A 16,374-nucleotide genomic window follows, 5' to 3' on the forward strand; every position below is an offset into this window, starting at 1 on the left:
CCTGTTGGGAAAAGGACTTGGGAACCTACCACAATTCCTAAGACACATGTTGACAAGGGGAAGGCTACTGATCTTAGTCAAAGGAAAACCATTCCCATGAAGAAATGTTTCCAATGTCAAGGATATGGTCACTTTGCCAAGGAATGTCCTACTAAGAGAGCTTTGAACACTCTTGAAGTGGTGCAATTGGGGGATGATGAGATATTGGTCTGTGATAATAAAGAGGAGCCTGAAACTGAGACAGTTGAGGAGGTGGGGGAACTGAGATGGTGGTGATGCCTGACTCAGGATTAAATCTGGTTACTTAGAGAGTCATGAATGCACAACCACAGCCACTTGAGTTGGATCAAAGGCGGCAAATCTTCAGAACGAAGGTGCACCATCAAGGAAAGGGTTTTTAATTTGATAATTAATGGGGAAAGCTGCACAAATGTTGCCTCAAAACTTTGATTGAGAAGCTAAGCTTACCTACATTAAACCACCCTCAACCTTATAAACTTAGAGGGTTGAACAAGAGAGCTGAAGTTAGGGCTAGCACATCACATATGACCTCATCTGAATACTCCTTTCCAATGGAGAAAGGAACCAAGCATTGCTTATCAACCCTAACTTTAGCTCCATTGTTCAACCTGTAACACCTGATATTTTGGGAAGCGCAAAGGAACCATGGGGTGCGTGATAAGACCTTATTCTAGACGAGAGGCCACTCAGGAGTGAATTATGACTATAAAGTGGACCGAGTATAACCTATACTAGACTTAGTGGAGTTGTTATAATGTCCGCCTATAGAAGGGTCATCTTAAAACTGTCATAACTTGCGATATAGACATGGTATTGATGTGATTATAATTGGAGGTGATAGCGTGGTCTCTTACGATTCCAATGGTCACGACCAAAATGACCAAGAAACGAATGAGATATGACTATTTTACGAAAACTTGTCATTGTTGAGAACTGCGTAGTACTCGACCGAGTGGACTGAACACTCGATCGAGTGGAGGTCACTCGATCAAGTGTGCTTAGTACTCGATCGAGTATGTGTCACTCAGTCGAGTGAACTCTCTACTCGACCGAGTGAGGCTCGTCAGAACCCGTGATAACTCGGGTAATTTCTTTCTTATCCAAAATTCCAAAGTCATTTCTATCTTCTTCCTTATCTCTCCAAACTCTCTCCCTTATCTCTAAAACCTCCATAAATACATTTCATGGGATTCAAGCATGGTTTAAGGGATTTTTCACCTTATTCTTCATTCATTCCACCTTGAATAAGACGGTCTTACGAGACGGAATCGCATGTGATTGAAATAGCTTATGGAGATTGCTAAAAGGTAGGTTAATCCTACTCGGTTTTAATAATAAGAGTCTTTCTATGTGTCATTATTGATGTGTTGCATTTAATATAATTGATGGGTAATTGATGTTGGTTTCATGACATTGGTGGGACTTTCTTGAAGCATGGTAATGAGTCATTAGCATTGGTCTTATGCTGTTAATCGAATTGCATGATAGCATGTTAATATGAAAATAGTATCATGAGGCATGTTGGTAATTGTAATCAATGAGGGAGCTTTATGCTTGACATATATGTGCATATTGTGATATATGTGTTATTGTGGACATGGGAGATTATTGGTTATGTTACTTGTTGTTGAGGAGACGTAAGATGGTTGAGAGACCATCTTACGCTTGAGTCGCCTCTTGGAGCTTCTCACTCCTAGAGGAATGTGCACATTAATGGCTTGAGTACGGAGGGACTCATGTGGTTAAGACACAACCTCTGGCAGGGGATCTGGTTGGCTTCCGGACCCGGTACGTCTGGGCGTGTCCCGGTACCTATTTGTGAGGTGTGGTGTCGTGGACTTGTTTCTGGCACCGGAGTGGTTGTGGGTACGGCCGGGCGTGTCCCGTGAAGGGTTTTATAATGATTTTCAACATATTTGAATTACAGAATTCCCAAGATCTCATGCATGTTAAGTATTAAGATTAAATAAAAGAGGTGATTAGCAAACTTACTTGGATGCGGAAGAATTTCAATAATATGCTAATAATAATAAGAAGTATAGTAAAACCCAAATCACAGTTGCTTGAATATTAGTATAATCTATGAGACCGTCTCACAATAACGCCCCAAGTGTTACGCCTCTACCGGTATCCACACAATATGAGCATGTATGCTAGTACAAATTTAAGGGTAATTTTCTTCCCTCTTTCTCCCTTGAGATTTTGTCTTTTAGAAAAACTGATCATAAAACATCTCTATATATAAGGAGTTCAAGGAGAATCCTAGACTATCTAGAATATGGAAAGTCTAATAGAATAATCTTTTATTATTCTTATTACCTTTATAACAATTAATCTATATTAATTATAATTGCCAAAAACTCATCTAGTGTGTGACCCTATAGGACCGATAATACTACTCGAATCCTAACTCATTTAGGACTCAGACTACAAGCGGCTCCTAGAAGAACATTGTAGCCACATAGAATTAATCGGTACATATGGGCACACTAACTCTTTCAGTCTCCCACTTGCACTTATGTTCTATAAGGTACCATAATCTCTTTGCTTCTATCTCTTCAGATGAGAATAGGGTAGGAGAAGTGTCATCCCTATAAATCTCTATCTCTTTTCTCGAATCTCCGAGTTGAATTGTTACAACAGACGACTGAATTTCACCTCGTTTGGGCTCGGGCATGCACTTATACAATTCTCACTCTTTGAGAGGCCGAAGATGATAAACTCCTTTCTCAAAGGAGGAGCAAATCCCATTTTGTGTAACCACATCCTATCACACATTCCATGACAAGTCCAACCATCACCTTTATAGCCACCAGTCATGGTTGACATTTGATGATGTCAAAACTAGCACTTTACATGTACAGAATAGTCAAAGAATGAGGTCTAAAGACTACCAAATGGTGAAAGAAACTTTGTTGACACTAAGAGAAACCTTAACAAAGTTCTTTGACGGGTCAGTCTAATACATATTCCAATCATGTATCCATGTGTCTGGTTTGATATCTCAATATCATGACTTACGGAATATAGTCATCAACCAACTCACATACTAATCATTATGAGGCATAAGTGTCTATTTCATTATGCCCTGATTAGAGACTTATATAAATACATTATCTTATAAAACAGAGTTCCATAACCAAGTCATGCACTTGGTAATCTGTTTAAACAATGTATTCTATTTTAGGACAAAGATTCAATCATATGATAATTAAATGCAAAATCAACCTTTTATCATATAAAAGAACATGTCATACAAACATATCAATCATATCGAACATAACCTCCCACTAAAATAAAGACCTCTTGGTAGTATCAAGACCACTCGCTAATGCGTCTTATACAAATTGCAGTGCTATGAATTTTCATATTATAATTGCGAAAGAGGTTTTCTACGGGACATGCAACCATTGCATCAATTATTATCTTACATATTCTTAATTTACCTTATCTGAATAAAGTAAAATCAATAACACACGTTTGATTCTTAAATCAAATGTACTCTTCGTTTCTTCATAAGCAACAAAGTATATAGTTGTGTATATGTTTGATTTCCAAACCACACTCTATTTGTTGCTTCATAAGCAACAAAGTACTCATTTTAGTTGTCATATTAGTCATAGTGTCATATTTGAAACTATTTCAGCACACAATTACTTTCATTTAAACAAAATGTATCCAGATTACAATCAGGAACCATACTTGTCTATTTGATATTGATAACAATGTAACCAGCTTACAATGATTATTTCTCATGTTGTCCATAATTGTTATCAAGACTAGATTGGTATCCACTCGTCATACGAGTACATAAACAACATCTTTGCAAGTCTCATTGAGACAACAAAATGTCGTTTCCTTAATATGTATGTCATTAACATACCAAAACATAAAAGCGAATTATATTCCCATAACTTTCATGTACACATAAAATTATCCTTGTCTCAAATAAATGAAAACACTTCTGAATTATTTTATTGCTAATATCGTCTTTATTATGAAAAAAGATAATGATGAAAATATAACGAAATCTATTTCTAAGACAGCTTTCTCCACTAACCCTGGATTGTGGTAAAGGTATTCTGAAGTTCAATATAACTAATTATGTAAATAGTTTAATACAACAATTAATTGATTCCTATGATGGTTTTCTAATTACAGGAATAACTATTCGTGTTTATTTTGAACATAATATAAAACAACCTATACCTATTGTAGAATACAAGTCTAGATTAGAAGGTATATATGAATGCTATTATGATAAGAGTAATGATGATGATGAAAATCTTGATATTAAGAATTTAAAGCCAAAAAGCCTTCGTTCAACTAATCGAGTCTATTCTACTCGTATAACTACCTTGAATAAGTCTAAAAGGATAACTTTAAAGCCTTTTATGGTGGCCGATACCGAAACTATCTTTATTGATAAGATTCAAGTGCCATATGCTACAGGTGTGTTGAAGGTTTACCCAGGAGAGGTCCCTCTACTTGAAAATATAGATTGTTTCTTCACTGAAGATTACAATAAAGAAATGTTCCCAAAGTTTTAATATAGGAGTGAAAAAATCTTGTTTGATTTTATATTTAGGGTTAAAACAATTGCTAGACGGAATAGTAAATATAATATGAAAACTATCTATTTCCATAACTTAGCACAATTCGATGGCATTTTTCTTATTAAGCATCTCGCCTTACATCATAAAAATTTGAAAATCAAACCCCTTATTATAAATGATAAGATCTACGAGATCGCCGTCTATTCTAAAAAGAAAGTTTTATTCCGCTTCAGAGACTCGCTTCATCTACTCCCCAATACTCTGGAATCTCTAGCGAAGAATCTATGCCCTGAGTATGGTTCTAAAGGATCTGTTGACTTTTCAAAAGTAACTCTGGAAACCATATCTTCAATGAAAGAGACCTTGGTTTCTTATATGAAACAGGATATTCGCCTATTGGGTGGTATTATGTTGAAATACCAGAAGTTGTATTTTAATGCATACCAAGCTGACATAATAGATAAGCTAACCACCCCATCACACGCTCTCTCTCTCTCTCTCTCTCTCTCTCTCTCTCTCTCTCTCTCTCTCTCTCTCTCTCTCTCTCTCTCTCTCTCTCTCTCTCTCTCTCTCCTCTCTCTCTCTCTCTCTCTCTCTCGTTCGTGGTTTTACAATGATAAAGAGCATTATATCCACATACCTGATGAAAATGCGGATAATTTTCTTCGACGTGGATACTATGGTGGGCATACCGACGCATACCTTCCATACGGGAAAGACCTTTACTTTTATGATGTAAACTCTATTTATCCTTATATTATGAGGGAATATCCAATGCTTGGGGGCAAGTCTGTTTAGCATTCTGATTTAGAAAAGATGGATTTAGATCAAATCTTTGGTTTTATTGAAGCTTATATAGAATGCCCAGAAAGCATAAAGAAACCCTTTCTACCATATAAAGATCCTAAAACTAAGACTCTTATCTTTCCAACGGGTAAATTTATTGGTGTTTACTATAGTGAGGAGCTCAAGTTTGCAAGACAGATTGGATATAAAATAATACCTCTAAATGGATACATCTTTGAAAAGATGGAAAGCCCTTTCGTAGGATACATTAACGACCTCTTTGAAAGTAGATCCAAAGCTAAGCTTGAAGGTAATGAGTCGTTATCCTTTATCTATAAACTCCTTATGAACTCATTATATGGCCGATTTGGCATCAATCCCGAATGCACCAAAACCGAAATCTGTGATGAATCTAGATATAATCTTATCCTTAGAACGAAGGGTTTAATGAGAAATATCCAGATTAAAGACGATCTTTATATGATAACATATATTAACAAACCGGGTCGTAGGGAAGGAGCTTCCTCATATTATATTCCGAAGATGGCGGCGGTTCAAATATCCGCGGCTATCACAGCATCAACTAGGATCTACATGTATCCATTTATATCAAGAGATGATTACTACTACACTGACACAGACTCTATAGTTTTAGGTAACCCTCTTCCAGATGAATTCATATCTTCAACAGAATTGGGGAAGTTTAAGTTAGAAGATAAAATAAAAGAGGGTCTCTTTTTAGCGCCAAAATCTTACTACTATAGCAGAGAATCCTCTGAGAAAGACGTCCTTAAGTATAAGGGTGCTGGCAAAGAATTTGCAACTAAAGAGTGGTTTCTAGAACAGTATCTACAACCCGACCGAACTCAGTCTGTCCCGATAATCTCTCATTTTAAAAGCGATTGGGAATCACTAGATATAAGAAAGGAAGAAAGAAAATTCACTCTTAGACTCTTAGACAATAATAAGAGGTACGCAAAATGGAAAATGGTCGCTGGGTAGGTTCTGATCCTATTAATATCAATGACTTGCGTTGTATAAATAAAATTGGAAGAGATATAAAAGAGAAAATCAAGTTAAAGAAAAGATAATTAAAGAAAAGAAGAAGGATAAGGATGATTCAATAAAGAAGACCCATATAATGGATCCTCAGAATTGTCAAAAGAATGAAGGCAATACTGTGAAGAGTCACTTTTCAAATTCAAAAGAAAATTATAAAGAAAATGAAAAACCATTAGATAAAAAGACAAAATCATCAGATACAGGTAGGAAACCATCTGATACAGACCCTCCCTGAACATAATTTTTAAAATGAAAAGATCTTTCTTATATAATTATAATTCTCAATAGATAAGATTGAATTATATAATAAGAATCTGATCTTTATATATAATAATATTCATATTAAGGGAAAGAGTTAAGAACATGAACAATACGCGGATTTAAGATGTGTCTGACACAACTTATTGCATATTTTCATTAAAGAAAATTACAATATTCACATATACCTGTCAAATCTCATCTTATGGATGTTGACATTTGCTAGGAGAATCCAAACTCTATATGGTTACAACGCCATCGGGGTATCAACCAAAGTCCATACTTTGTAATGATACATGAAATCATTATGGATTCATGGCCTCAAGCCACTTTATACCTTTTGAGTTGGAGCTCATTATTGCTTCCTTAAAAGTCAAACTTATGCGGGCTTATTCATAGATGGTACATCCATGACTCTTCATGGATCTTAGCCATCTCCATCAACATTTGATGAGAATTCCTATGAATCTTGATCTTTTCAAGAATATTCTACTCCCACTATTTCTTTAGAGACAACATTCCCATTGAGAATCATTTCAAGTAACAAACTCTTTGTACTTAAATGGGACGTAGAATTAATATCCTACCTTTGGATAATCCCTCAAAGAACATGTCAAATTTGATTCTAAATTTCAGAAAACTATTTTTTTTACTAGTTGTTGCACCGCGCCCTATCGGGTGCGGCGCCCCAATTTGGTGCAATTCTAACCGTAAGTAAGTTGGTGGAAATCAGTTGCCTTGATCGGTAAAAAAAAAACACGTCATTTGAAACACCAAGTAGATAAATATTCAAAATTGCATTTCTAATCTAAAAAGATTGAGATACAAGATCGTTATTCTATGAAATCAATTACAGAGTATATATTCAGATTGCTGAAGCCTTCGTACGAGGCTATAAACTTGTGAAATATGAACAATATGAAAAAAAAAGATTGCATGAAACATTGAAGTACAACAAAGAGCTCAAATCCTCGAATGCCGAACTCCTCGAAGACCAAGCAACGAAGATCTTAACTCAGCAAGCGAGCATTGTATGAAACGGTATTCTCAACCGTGAAACCATTCCTCTTAACTGTGAGACCATCCCAGATACAATCGACAATTAATTGCTCATCTACCTTTCATCTTCTCTAACTCCTACATCGATTGATAAATATTTTAGGAACAATTTTCGTAACATCCGCTACTCTAGTCAACATATATTAAACTGCCTTTCAATATATAAAATCTTCATAAATTAGTGTACTGCATAGAAATTCCTATTTAAAACTGAATTCGAAGGGAAAAGATGGTATTCTTATCAACTTGAAAAATATGATCAAAATTTAAAGAAAAGAAGAGATTTGAAAGGTTGGTCAGACTCACGTGCAATTCGTATAGTTCCACCCTATAATGAAGTAACCTTAACTATTCAATCCCGTCGTATAATTTGATCCATTCATTATAATATAGTAATATATAATCCCTCCATCGAAGTCGTTAGTTTAAATTGTGGCTTAAGCAAGAAACGGGTGAAAGATCAATAATTAAACGGGAGAGCTTGAGACATCCAAGGAAGAATAAAAGCAGCACAAGCTATTTAGTTGTCTCATTCAATAGATTATGTTTCTGCTTTAGACATGTTGTATAGTGGAGAATATGCAAGATAATCCTATATTAGAGCTATACCTGGCACATTGAAAGTACTAGCTCTATAGATTTCATCCCAGTTCTTTTGTCCCCTCTCTGCAACACAATTCCGTGGAACAAATAAACAGGATTTGCAATACTCTGCCAAAAAACAAGAGGCTCAAAAGGTTAACGTTAATAATATTGATATGTTAGAGTTGTGAATAAGATTTCCAAAACACAACAGATAAATTAAATTACTGTTAGTCTTGACACACCATTTCCTATAAACAGACCGTATTGCTTGTGACGGTTACAAGCTTGTGACCTCTCACAAGGAGAAAGTGGAAGGTAAGTTTATCAACGACATTGGATGTCAACATATTTTATCAACGACTTATGTACTGAACAGCTTCGTAACTATTTTATCGATCCTTCCCTACACCGAAAAAGGTAAGTTCACATTTCCCATTTCTGTTTTTAGGTTCAAAGGTATCAATCTTTGGCCATGAATAAGCTGAAATTTATAAAATATTAGAATACGAAACCTAAATATAGATTTATCTTAAAAATTCTTTCACAAAATTATTTCAAACATTATGGTTATTTGACTATTAGTCAGATTAACAGGCAGAATAATATGTATCTGGTAGAGTTTAATGGTTTATCATCGATAAACATTCCAAAGAAAGACTAAAGTAGATATATAAAGTAAGAAACTGCAGATTGCACGCATTATTTTAAAACAAAAACGGCGGTGCATTCTTCACAAGAAGCGTGTTTCACTAAGTAGTCCAGGTAGTCTTGCCTCGCAAGGTGGCATGTTTCAAAACCATCAAATTTAGCTTTGCTATGAACATGAAAAGCAGCACAACAACAAACAACTCCGATGTCCAATAACAATAATCACCCATGCCTAATCCCAATATTAAAAATAATTTAATTTTTATTAAAATCGATATTTGATAGATATAAAATTACATGCATACCCTTCAAATTTTGGCGCCAAATTAAATATAGCATTTTCTTTATTATTTTTATTTCTTTTTAATTATGGTGACACCGAGATTCGGTACCACTCGGTGACGCCCTATCGCTATCCAAAAAGAAATCTAAATTTAAACATTCATGGTGCATAAATTCTTCATAACTATTAACAACAAAGCAACAGAGTAGCTAACTATTTTACGTACTAACATTCTGGGATAAGGAAAAGGGTTCACCTCGTCAGCACAATGGCAGCCACACGGACAGACTCCATAAACTGGGGTGCTGCTGCCCCACCTCTCAATCACCTAAATTTAAAATTAACCCATGAATGCAAGTACCATAAACGGCATCATAAGACAACTTGGCTTGACTACCTTTAGTCTTTGCTCATTATTTTCTTCCTTTGGCACGGTCATCATCCCATTACACTGATTATTCATTTTTTTAAGGCTTGGGTCAAGGCAAACACAAACCAGACAATGAGGCCAGCCAAAACATGAAAGGCATTTGGCCTTATGCTCAGGCGACTCAAGAAAAAGGGAATTAGGTAATTAATGGAGAAATACATTTTAGAGATACCTAACATAAACCAGGGAAGTAACTAGAACAACAATCCTGGGAGGCTAGGTAAGTGTGTAATCTACAATTGTATCAACAGTATCACGTTAAATGGCAAACGGGGAAATTAAAAGGTAAAGCCACATAAACCTTAAGAACACAAGCAATAGTTCACACAATAAACTCCAGACTTAATGCTGGAAATCATGGTTCATTCATTTATCTTTGCATTGCCTTACAATTTGGGCGGCATTTGTAAGTACACTTCAAATTTAAAATATCAGAATTAACAGAATAAAAGGTGGCCTGATCAACTATCATCTTATGTTGGCCTCTCTAGGACAAACACTCATGTAACCCCTCATGGCGATGACCAGGTACCAATGCAAAGCGGTGAAAATAACACGGGCATGCAGTCGCATCCTATGCCGAGTTCCTGAATACGTGGGAGAAGGGAAAACAGATCACCCCTCTCACATCCAGAGCACCACCGTAGAAAAAGCTATCAAATGTCTGCCTAAGCTCAAATATTGATGCCTAAATATGGATGGCCTTTTGAATAGTCGTTGATGTTATACCCCTACCGTTAGAATTTCCCTTGCCAAAACACATCACCTTTCCCTTGCCAAACGTGTCTTTTGAAATCAAAACGACTGATACGATGGGCAGGAGCGACGGAGACTGCAAATATGTTTATGAGGAATGGTAATGGAAATGGGAATGGGATAAGATTCAATCAAACATAACACCTCACTCAATCACACAAGCACACCGAATTCTAATAAAACCGCCTCAAGATAAGCATTTTTTGTTTGATTCAGTTTATCCCAAGCACTGCCGCTAAAACATGAATGGGCCTATCATCCTAAGAAAACGAAAGGAAATGTACGAATACACTCTGCTAAACCTGACGTAGTCAAGTACTTATAATGAAACGACTCCATAAACGCCATTGAATGAATACATATTGATATTATGCTTAGTAATCTACTGCCTTATGCCACAATAAAACTGCGAGAAGGCATTGTCCCAGACTCATTTGTGAGTGCCTAATATAAACCATTCTTTGAATACATTAATAACAAAAACGCACTGTGGAAAAAATGTGTTGAGGAACTATTGGAAGCCCACCAAGAAGCGCGTGGTACTTTAATGGTGTGTAATATCATCGGTGGTTGCATCCAGTAGTTTTTATCTATAAACCACTTGCCATTCAAAGTTAGCCCTGGATACTTGTTATATTACCAAGTATCGACAATATCGTGGGTTTCCTGGTGGATTTTCAATAGTTCCTCCAAACAAACCTTAGATATTCGTTACATCGTTGAAGCTGCTTTCTGCTTCGTTTCGACCTAATGGTCTCACTCTTAAGAAAGGTGAGTCAAAACAGTTCGAGCCTTGAACTGTATGAGTGTTTAGCGGCAATAATGGGAGTAATTTTCTGCAGAAAATGGGCTTATTTGCACAGAAACTCGTATGATTTAGGTACTGGTTTGAAGGTGTAGTTGTGAAATAACCATTTTGCCTAAGTACACGACAAGTAACAGATAGCCTATACACAACATGCTCATTAGCTTAAGAGATCTTATAATACTTGTTGTGACTGCTAACTTAAGAAATCATATAATGCTTGTTATGAGCATTACCTATTATCCAGCAGCTAGTAATAGCAAAACATTCATGTCTGCAATTCGAGTTGCCTGAAATACTCAACAACTTCATCCAACATTGACGCCTTATCAGTTTTTACTCGTATAAAAAGATTAAATTCTGAAATAGAATATGAAATATTCATCAGCGTAAGAAATTAAGGGAAATAGTTCATCAAATACTCAACTCAAGAACATCTTCAAAACAAAGTAAATTCTATTGATTCTAATATCTTCAAGAAGCTGAAATCAATGGTTGAAAATTACCTTGTTAGAATTGGGAATAAAACTCTGCAATGCATTCATCTTTTCATTAATTTTGCTCCTCCTATGTTCACATTAACAAGTACTATTTAGCAATATTATTGATTGAACAGATGTTAGAGTGTGATCAACAAATAAAATGACCGGCTGATATGGTAAGATGGTCTTATCTTATAATTTATGCTTAACTTTAAATCCTGGGTTGGATGCAATCGGCAATACTGAGTGAGCTAACCTCTTCAGACAAATTATAAACGCCAGCAGCTCTAGTCCTCTTTGACTGATTTCGCGACAAACTCTATTGTTCATCCGTCGCCGCGCCTTCCACCCCTGCCTACACATTCTACAATCCACCACCTATGACATTTAATTTTAAAAAGAAAAATAAAACGCAACAGAATGAGAAAGGCAGTATTGTATTTATAACCTCGTTTTCATAATCACAGTAATCAGCACAGTGAATGTTGGATGACAAATAGGACAAAAAAACCGCAGTCAGATAAAATAGAGGACATGACAGGGAACATATAAAGCAGTCTGTTATTATTAGCTAATGTTGTTGTTTTCGCTTGCATAGGTCCCTACCTATAACAGTAGGGGAATGCAAAGAAGGGATGAATAACTTAGTTGGTTAATGGAACACATAGCATATGAATGACACGGAATAATGGGCAAGTAAAAAGGCTATCATGAACACAAAATCAATTAAGCAATATCAAAAATCAGTGCAAAAACGATTTATTTTCCTTTTTATCCGGTTAAGCACTATCATCTCTCATAGATGGTCAAACATCTGTGTCATGCTTAGCCAATTCCTTCATGCGGTTCAGCATCTCCACGAGATCTAAAGAGCTGCCCAACAGAAAGTTGAAAGAATGAAGCAAAATGCAAAGTATGAAAATACAAGACAGCACAGTCGCCCATAAGTTGCATAACTCTGGAAAGCCTAAAAGAGTGATTCTTTTTTCCAGAATGTACCCAATCACAAAGAAGAATCCACCTTATTTTCTGTTCCTTTATTGACTAACACCTTGCGAGTTAGTGACATAATTTCTTTTGAGGGATACAAAACTACTTTGGTCATTCTCCATGGGTAGAAGTTTGAATTTTTTTAGCCATACTAACATCAACTACTGCATATAAACAGAACATATGAAAAATATAAAAATAGTACCTCTCCCATAAACATGACAAAAAAGAAGGGCTCCATAGCTTTAATTGTGTGTATAAAAGATACAGCCATCTTAAATTGATATAGCTCCTGGCTTTTGAGATCCTCTTGACTAACTGCTTCAACATAGTTTACAGCAACTTCACTTTGTTTAGCTCGTTGACGAATAAGCTGGTCAGCATCGTGAAAGACCGAGATAGCGAAGAAGGCGTCCAGAGTCATCTAAGATAGGACATCTATGATACAAATAAGTTAAATAGCAAATAAAAGTAAAAGCATAACTGAAACAAAATAGAGACCATATAGTTTGTAAACGATATCACTACTCACAAGCCATACCAACTTAATGACAGAGTCAGAGTATGCTACTTAGCTAATTTATCTAACTATTTCAGTAATTCAGTTAGGCAGAGGAAAGAAAACCAAGAATTAAAAACACGGTACAATGGAGATATTGATATATAAAATACATAATATGCATTTCAGATAATACATCTGACACCTCACCTGTGAAGAGACTGTATATCTTTGGCAAGTGAAGGAAATTGATGACGAATACAGCAGGAGACGCCAAAATTGATACAATCCAAGCACATAAAAAAAAACAGCTAGTCTTGCTATAAACGGATATATCCGTCTATAGCTAAAGACGGGTCAAATAGCTTGAAAGTGGTGACATTTTTTGCCCCCATCACCCCACTTGTTGCTTGTCCTATTAGAAATGTGGTATTTTATCTGGCCCCTCTTTAGTTATAGACGGATATGTGCCGTCTATAATGAGATTTTGTGGAAAAAAAATCCAAATTATTGGGTGCAATCAATTTAAACCCAAAAACTAAACCCTAACTTAAAGCAACTTACATGATAGAATCCGTCTCACCTCATACTCAACAATTGACGACAAATTAACACCTTAATTTTTAGTTCATGTATGCTAAAAAAAACTGAAAGAAAAACAACAGAATCTACAAGACAAATTTGGTAAAATGGCAAATGACGAACAAACAAAAACACAAAAATAATACATAAATTGAAAATGAAAAAATAAAGGCTACTCTTTTGAGCCACAAATTATTACATGCAATCAATTAAAACCTACAAAAAAGCCCCAAATTATTGCATGCCATCAATTTAAACCCAAAAACTAAACCCTAACTTATTTAATTTAATTCACAATCAATAATTCACAATCAATAACATATAGTAGGAAGAAAACAACTCGAATGGATAGAACAACTTACCTGCTACGCGTTCCTATCAGTCGGCCGGATTTTATTCTTGATCGCCATTGTTGTTGCTTCGATAAGTGAGAGAGACGGACGGATTTGGGAGGCTTAATCTGATATGAGAAAGGAGACAAATAAAAGAAGAAAATCGCATCAGAGAAATAGAAAGGGAGATAGAAGAGAAATGGCAGGGATAGAATAATAAGAACAATATTAACAGGGGGAAAATGGGCAAAATTGGCCAAATTTACTGTTCTGGCTACAGTAAATGAACTTGGGACTTTTTAAAGAGTAGGAAGAAAATAACTCGAATGAATAGAACAACGTACCTGCTACGCGTTCCTATCAGTCGGCCGGATTTTATTCTTGATCGCCATTGTTGTTGCTTCGATAAGTGAGAGAGACGGACGGATTTGGGAGGCTTAATCTGATATGAGAAAGGAGGCAAATAAAAGAAAAAAATCGCATCATAGAAATAGAAAGGGAGATAGAAGAGAAATGGCAAGGATAGAATAATAAGAACAATATTAACAGGGGGAAAATGGGCAAAATTGGCCAAATGTACTGTTCTGGCTACAGTAAATGAACTTGGGACTTAATGAATAGAACAACTTACCTGCTACGCGTTCCTATCAGTCGGCCGGATTTTATTCTTGATCGCCATTGTTGTTGCTTCGATAAGTGAGAGAGACGGACGGATTTGGGAGGCTTAATCTGATATGAGAAAGGAGGTAAATAAAAGAAGAAAATCGCATCATAGAAATAGAAAGGGAGATAGAAGAGAAATGGCAAGGATAGAATAATAAGAACAATATTAACAGGGGGAAAATGGGCAAAATTGGCCAAATGTACTGTTCTGGCTACAGTAAATGAACTTGGGACTTTTTAAAGAGTATATGGATATGGATATGGAAAAGGTTTTAAAGATCTCAAATATCAAGAAGATACTATCTAGGAACAATTTCAATTACATACCTTATATGTAATGTATTTTCACTGACTTAGATGGAAACAATTTTAAATTGTGTACCTAGAGAATTTTAAGTGCATAACTCCGAAAATATTGAGATCTGCATGACTCATTATAGACAAACCATATAAAAATAGGGTTCTTCTTCTCTTATAAGACATAACATTCCACAATCATTAAGAAAAGACCACCATCAAAATAAAAATAGTATGATTTTTCCATTTGGTACGAACCCACATGGTTATATCTTTAGGATATTCCCAAAATACCACATACTAATTTTAGTTAGTGATGTTCTTTAAAGAAAACAATTTTTCCATTTGGTACGAACACTTGGTTCAAACTTCCCCATCTCGATCAAATCAAACGATGTTGATCAACTTCCTAAGTTGATCTTTACTTCAGTCTAAGCCTATTCCAAACCTTTTAAAAGAGTCAGACTTTATATTCACCGTATGAACATATGCATAATGACAAAAATAGTAATTATCTTGAAGTATTAGAGTTTCAATCCTTAGCAACATCATTTATTTAATCCACACATTTCAGAATATATGTGAACAAACTAGCCGGTTGCCCTCTTAACTAGTTAGAGGCACGTTACAGTTCTTTCACCATTTAAACAAAATCCACCTGCCCTAGTTGATCCAAATTAACAAGGCTTAGAGTTCCATCAATATGGAACTTCTATGAGTGTTTCTTGCTTCCTGGCTCATAAGACAATGTTATTGTAAGCGCGTGAAACTTGGGTCATAAGACTTGAACCTTTGTATTTCATGTCATAGATGAGATTGGACGAAACTAAATTGTCGTAACAAGAAAGTGAACAACATTTGTTCTTAATGAAATATTAATCATAAAAGAATTAATATTCTCCTAACGATAGAGGTAAGAATAACTTTTATTCAAATCTAGTTTTGAACAATATAACATTCAAATGAATAATATCTACACATAATGCAACAACGTTTGCTCATTATGTACGTAAATTTATTACATTCTTTACCATTATCCTACTACCACAGGTCCTTACATTCATAATGTAAATATCAGTTTTGGTATCTTATACCTTATAGTAGAATATCCGTAGTAACTTTTACTTTGATAAGGCTAAAGTCGTATCACCTTAATCAAAGAAATCCTATCTCATTACTAACAAAATAGCCAGTGGTAAGACAAGTATCGAATTCACAGGGAGGCGAGTTTAATTGTTCTAGTTTATTTATATTTAAGTTCGTCTTAAAGTAACCGTTTT

The 16,374-nt window shown here is 35.4% G+C and overlaps 1 long non-coding RNA gene and 1 pseudogene across 1 annotated transcript; one reads left to right on the forward strand and one right to left on the reverse strand.

The window, feature by feature from the left end:
- The first annotated feature begins 3,973 nt into the window (after nt 1-3,973).
- On the forward strand, nt 3,974-6,660 carry LOC141619890 (DNA polymerase-like; annotated as a pseudogene).
- Nucleotides 6,661-7,521: 861 nt separating this feature from the next.
- Nucleotides 7,522-12,100, reverse strand: LOC141621762 (uncharacterized). Its single transcript, XR_012532651.1, has 4 exons — nt 11,486-12,100; nt 9,515-9,586; nt 8,352-8,453; nt 7,522-7,820 (listed from the first exon to the last, which is right to left on the reverse strand). It is a non-coding gene; the product is annotated as an uncharacterized LOC141621762 (long non-coding RNA).
- Between the last annotated feature and the right edge of the window lie 4,274 nt (nt 12,101-16,374).

The sequence above is a fragment of the Silene latifolia genome, chromosome X, assembly GCF_048544455.1.
Source record: "Silene latifolia isolate original U9 population chromosome X, ASM4854445v1, whole genome shotgun sequence".
Classification (NCBI taxonomy): Eukaryota; Viridiplantae; Streptophyta; class Magnoliopsida; order Caryophyllales; family Caryophyllaceae; genus Silene; species Silene latifolia.